This window comes from Pinus tabuliformis, chromosome J (genome assembly GCF_031772625.1).
Source record: "Pinus tabuliformis cultivar Carrire ecotype Pingquan chromosome J, CPIR1, whole genome shotgun sequence".
Lineage (NCBI taxonomy): Eukaryota > Viridiplantae > Streptophyta > Pinopsida > Pinales > Pinaceae > Pinus > Pinus tabuliformis.
In genome coordinates, this window is record NC_142295.1 from 1,555,459,577 (window position 1) to 1,555,466,410 (window position 6,834).

Here is a 6,834-nt window from a genome sequence, read left to right on the forward strand (position 1 = left end):
TTTTCCTTTTCGTGTGGGAATTTCTCTAGGCCGAAGGAGGAGAAGATCAATAATTTCTATAATTCCTCTAGGCCACACACGCTAGAAAGCCAAGCAGGCCCTTCCAAAGCAACTCTAGAATAGGACATTACCTCGAAAGTAAGGCAGCTAGAAGAGCAAAACCCAGTGAGTATCAAATATAAGAGGAAGGTTACCCATAGTCAAGCAGAGGAGAAAAGGCGCAAATTAAAAGAAAATCTATTTTGGAAGTGTCTATGGCAGCAGAGAGGAAGAGGAAGTAGTGAGAAGAAATAAGAGGAAAGAAGAAGAAGAACAAAAGATGCAGGAAGAAGAGAAAATGAAAAAGGAAGAACATGAAAAGAGAGAACAAGAAGAAAGGAAGATGCAAGAATAATAAAGAAAAAAGGAGGAAGAAGAAGCAATGCTAAAGCGAGCAGAAGAAGAGAGACAAAACAACTACAGGAAGAAGAAATAGACAGGAGCAGGATCAAGAGCTTGTTCAAGAGATTAAGGAGCAGATAATGGCTCAAGGCATGGAGGTAGAACAAGGAGAACAAAACCAAAATGTTGATCTTATCCCTAGTACATAACAGATCATCTATCAGCCTTTGTCTCCTCCTACAGATGGGAAAAATCCAAGTGATGAAGAAGAAATATCTCCCCTAAACGATAACCTGGTCATGGATATTTCTAGCCCGGCCTTTAATGAGCTTCATAACATAATTGTGCAGGAAAGGAAGAAATATTTCCCTAATGACCTCACACATCCTGCTTTCATTAATATAGAAAGGGTGATTGTCACTAATACTAGAAAGAATCCTCAGGCCATTGTCGCAGCTAACTTAGCCTTTGTAGGAGCTACTAAGGAAAATACATATTTTCTAATAGCAGAGAACAAGCAAATGGAAAAGGACTTAGAAGTTATGAGGCAAAAAATAGAACAACGCCAAGCATAGAATTATAAGTCTTTCACACATGCTTACTTGAAGGAGCTCCATGCAGCCATGTATGACAAGATCCAAGCGTTGGCAAACACCATGTGACATCTTTATAAAGATTTGGTCACAGTGCATAAAGCAATAGTTCCCTTGCATGATATGCAAAAGAAATCACGAGAAAATGTGAAATCTTTGAAGGTCATTCATGCAGCCATCACTATTATTTGTGAATCGGGAATTAAGTATAGAGGCTCAGCAGTAGAATTGGCTAGTAAGACAAGACAAGAAGTAAAGATGCAGAAAGATGAGAGCATAATGCTGATCTAAAGCAACACACATCTTGACACTTTCATAGCCAACATTTTAGCTGCTTATGCAAAGTTGTACAACAACTTGGGTTCCTTGGTGAAATCTCACAATATCCCCTCGGTCGAGCCATTTGCAAAAATAAACGGCAAAAACATTATTAGTCAAGAGGTCGAGCAGTACTTGAACCAACGGAAGCAACTCACTACCAAAGAAAAATTAGAAGTTAACAGACACAACGTGTGGAAGTATATTGATGGTTTAACTAAGATTAATACTATGATGTTCTTACTGCAAAAGGATACACAGACTGGTTCCAGAACCATCTAGGCAGATGTTATGAAAGCTAGAGTTCGTTATCAACCTAACCTTTTTGAAATGTTTGAGGAGAACATTGCACAATACAAAGCTAGGCATTACTATGTAACTGAAGAACTACAAGTTGAAGTTGTTGAGCTAGAGTTTCCTCAGACTCAAGCTTAATGTATTTAGTTTGTCTTAATTTAAAATAAAGGTATTATTTAATTAGTGTTTATAATATTTATAATTTTTTACATGAAGTAAGTGTTTTGATGTTTATTATAGATTGATTGATGCCTGTTAACTTTTACCTAGCTACACTAGTTTACATGCCTAAGCTAATTACTAATTTTTAACAATCTTACCTCACACATTCTCTAGATGCACCTTGCATGTACCACTATTATTCTCATATTCTCTATTAAAAAAAATGATATCTATCCCCTTTTACCTAGCTACACTAGTTTATATGTCTAAGCTAATTCATATAAATACACTAATTTTTAACAATATCTTATACCTAAGCTAATTTATATAAATACACTATTTTTTATTAATATCTTACCTCACACTACTTTGAATGCACCTTTATGTCTCACTTAAAAAACCTTACTCACACACTCCTCACTCCATTTAATATTCTTTGATTTAAAAAAAAATATCAATTTTTACACTCCTCACTCCATTTAATATTCTTTGCTTAGAAAAAAGACCAAACCAATCTTTACACTTCTCACTCACCAATCTTTTCTCTTTGATAAACCTTACATGTACCAATCTTTTCTCTTTAATGGACCTTACATGTCTTGCCATAATTCTCATATTCCCGGACTATTTTAAAAACCTTACCTCACACACTCCTCATTCCATCTAATATTCTTTGCTTTAAAAAAAAAACAAACAAACCAACATTTTCTCTTTAATGGACCTTACATGTCCTACCATAATTCTCATATTCCCTCTTTAATATTTATTGCATATTCCCTCTTTAATGTTTAATGGACATTACATGTCCTGCCATAATTTTCATATTCACGGCCTTTTTTTAAAACCTTATCTCTCACACTTGTCTAGATATACCTTAATGTCTCGCTATTATTCTTATATTCTTTACTCAAGAAAACAGAAAACGAAACCAACCTTCTCTCTTTGATAGACATTACATGTCCGGCGATAATTCTCATATTCCCTGCTTTTTTAAAAACCTTACCTCACACGCTCCTCACTCCATCCATGCGAGTAAAAGTAAAAACATCGAGGGAAAAAGGGCGGCCATAAATATATTTGCAACTTGGCTAAGTAGAATATAGATTAATTAGACATTTGATTTGGCAAATACTTCCCCTTAATCTTGTACATTGCAATGGATTGGCTGCGAATAATGAGGTTGTCCATTATACATTTGATTTGTTGGTTGTCATTGCTGTGTAATCTTGCTTTAGCGCAATTTAATATTAGTGAAGGGTTAACCGGTTCCACTAGTTTCCCTAATGTGGCACTCACCTCCCTTGGAAATCTGGCCATTTTTTTAACATGCTTGGTGAGCGGAAGACTTTATGCGGAGATGGGTGGCAGGGATCTTGTGGACTGGATCACAGGTCCCAGACTGCTCAAAATTGATGAATTTGGACTCACCACATGTCACTTCAAGTCAGAGAAGGGACATGGCCGACTTGTACTCAATCTACGGTCTGCTCAAGTAGTAATGCTGTCAAAGGACAAGCCCAGTTGTTCGATGCAGGGGTTAAATTTGACGGGCGATCTTACCTGTCAAGGAATTTTTTTATGATGTTTTTATTTTTAAACTGTTTATCATATGACTTTTAAAATTTATTTGTACAAGTTTCATCTGTGTTCTGAGAACTGGTTTGTTAAGAATAAAATCAAGCATAGCATATTTTTTTATTTTTTTAATGGATTATTTATTTATTTTTAAACTGCTTCATACTCATATACTATAAAATAATATTGCTGTTAATTTATATCCTAATTCATATGTTATAAAATAAAAATCAAAACCATCAAAAGTAATAATTCGTATTACAAAATAACAAAACAGTCCAAGTCACCAAGGACACTATAACTGTTTTTCTAAATATGTACATAGAGTTCCGATACTGCAGAATAACTGAGGGGTATTGAAAGATTTGTTCAGCATACCAAATCCAGCGGAAATGAAACATTTATCCTCCAGAAAATACACAACCGACTAAGTTAAGATGGGCTATAGCAACTGTATTGGCTTGAGCAGGTAATAATAATAACGAGCAGCGATCAGGAAAATATTTTCCCATAAAGCTAGATTAAATCCCATCGTCTAAATTACAAAAAGAAACAAATCAAATTAGCAACTATAACAGTGTAATTGTTATTGTTATTTGTACAGAGAAAGGGAGGGATTTCAAAAACCTGGCAAAGCTGGCGAATCGGCGATGTATATAAACTGATGACAGAAGCTGAAAATCCAACAGAAATCGCACCAGACACACGACCAGAACTCTGTTGGGGACCGGGGTTGATGTTGGTTTTCACTGTGTAGCATCTATGATCTCTGGTGCAAAAGTATAGTTGAACTGTTGACAACTCGGCCCTCGCAGTCGCCGCTCGAGCATACATTCCCAGAATTGTATTTTTTAATGAAAATCCAATCACCGATTCACCTTGTAAGGCTTGTAACTTGTTACTTAAGTTTCCTGTTTCCATATCTTTCCATATCTTGGACACGCGGTCAGGCCCGCGGGCCGCGGTAGTCTGGTACTTGGTATTTGGTAAGTTTACAGTGGACCAGTGGTAAATGCTCCAGCGATAAATCTGAATGCGAATTGAATGCCATCCGATCACTGTACAGTAAATTCTAAACTTGCAAGTTGCATGTTCATTGTTGAAAGTTACCCCCGCGGGCCGCCAACTTACAGTCTACAGCCACAGTGACTTCACTATTTATACCGACTTGGTCGGCGTCCGCTTTCCACGTTCAGTGTATGTGACAAGCTTGTGGAAACCGCTGCTTGTTACGGAGGTCCGACTATTTCTCTACCTTCCTGCCAATTAAAACGCTGAAAAGATTCTGTTACTGAATAAATGGGTCCCCGACTCCCCCTCTCATATTCTTTGTGTGAGAATTGTATACGTTACGCGGAAGGACCATTGCTTTAGGGTTAATTGTCGCCGGCCCACAGTTATATCGTATGACATAAGGTTAAATATATATATAAGAAATTTATTAAAAAAAAAAAAATTAAAACGTTTTTGGAAAGGAGTTGTCTTAATGCGACTTTTTGAAGATTCCGGTGACGGAATCCGGCGAAGAAATTAAGGTTAAATCTTGATTTCTTGTAGTTAAAATGGTTTTTTAACTGCATATTTGGATTCAACACCCTGAAAAACCCCTGGGACGCTTTCATTGTGCAGAAACTAGCTATCAAACTTGCGATTCCAATAATTCCTGCCGGATTTCGACCGAAAAAATCCACCAAAAAAGCTTTCAAAAAGTCGCGTTATAGACAACTCCTTTTGGAAATTAATGGCAAGTTGGCCATGACTTAGAAATTTAAAACTCAAACGTATTTTACGGGTAAAAAAGAGAAATACAGGAATAAGGGTATCAAATTTAACCCCTCGTCTGGATAGTTCCACGACTAAGATGAATAATTTACGTGCGGAATTGAGTCTGAAAGTTTGAATATTTGGACGATGATTAAACTTTCATTTCATGTGCACGTATCTATCTCTATAAATTCCCTACTCACGCAATAGATGTCATTCCATTTCGATTGCAGCATTATCAAACGATCGTTAGAATCGTTGCAATGGCCCTCAATATCCCCTCTTGCTTCCCCCTCCTCTTCCTCGTAGTTTTTCTGATGGCAACGGAGAGCATCAATGGAGATCCAGATGCGTTGCAGGATTTCTGTGTGGCTGACGCCAAGTCTTCTGTTTTTATGAACGGGTTGCCTTGCCTTAAACCCAATGAAGCTTCTCCTAAACACTTCATGACATCGGCTCTGCGCACGCCAGGGAACACATCAGCCAATCCACTGGGAGCCAGCATCGTTGCGGCTAATACACAGAACATGCCAGGCCTCAACACGCTCGGAATACTCATGGCTCGCATAGACATGGCTGTGGGAGGGGTAGTACCTCCTCATATCCATCCCAGAGCCAGTGAAGTACTGTACGTAATGGAAGGGAAACTCTCCGTTGGTTTCGTAGGTTCAGATACCAACAAACTCTTCTCTCATAATCTGGAAGCTGGCGATGTGTTTGTGTTCCCCAAGGGAACACTGCACTTCGTTCAAAACATTGGAGAGAAGCCCGCAATTACGATCAACGCACTCAATAGTCAAAATCCGGGTATTCTTAACATCCCGTTGGCCACTTTCGCTTCCAGTCCCGCCGTTCCCCAGGAAGTGCTGGCCAAGTCATTCGCCATCAGTTCACAGGAGGTGGAGCAGATCAGAAAGCTCCTTGGAGGCAACTGAAGCAGTGATATATAAATATAAGAATAATAATCGCACTGTGCCGTGTAGGTTGGTGTGGGATCATATGATTATTTTCGTTGGGATAAGACGTTTGAATTATGCATCTGAATTATGCGTTTGAATACAGAAATTAGCTGAGAAACATGTAACGCCTGAATGGATTCAATGATTGTTATGGTGGTGTTAGTTTATAATCGCTCTGGTTATCATCAACTAATCTGAGTCCAATAACAACAAAAAGAGAGCCATTATGATACTTGAATATATATCAGACATACTTATGAGCGTAAACTAAATCCCAATCAACTATATACAGTAATGCCTGCCTATGTTACCAGTTGATGCAAGCTTTATTTCCATTGGGAAATATGGAACGATCATTAGATTTGACGATAAACGAGAGTTAATGGTAGTAAATTTTGTTATAGTGGTTTTTATTTTTTTGTGTGAAGCATTCCCTTGTTTTTGGTAAAGGCTAATTTCATTTTCCATGAGATTTTATACTGATTTTAAGGAAAGTATAAAAAATTAATGAAACTTCACTTGTAAATTCTACTGCTCCGATGCAAAGGCCTGCTCGAGCAAGTTTAGCGTGGCATACAACCTATAGTTATCCAAATTTGGATGGCTTGATGAGAAGTCCGGATCTTCATTTCATAAATACCCAATCATGTTCCAACACTTATTCAATCTTGAACTCTGTTTGCGGCTCTCAATTAGTCTCCTTTTCGTTTTAGAGCTACCACAACATGCATACCTGGTTCCATGATCTGCACATTGATATTTCTTATGTCTTATTTTGTGGCTAC

At 37.7% G+C, this 6,834-nt stretch overlaps 1 pseudogene; it reads left to right on the forward strand.

Annotated features, from left to right (window-relative positions):
- The first annotated feature begins 5,295 nt into the window (after positions 1 to 5,295).
- On the forward strand, positions 5,296 to 6,379 carry LOC149233429 (germin-like protein 1-1 pseudogene; annotated as a pseudogene).
- The last annotated feature ends 455 nt before the right edge of the window (positions 6,380 to 6,834 follow it).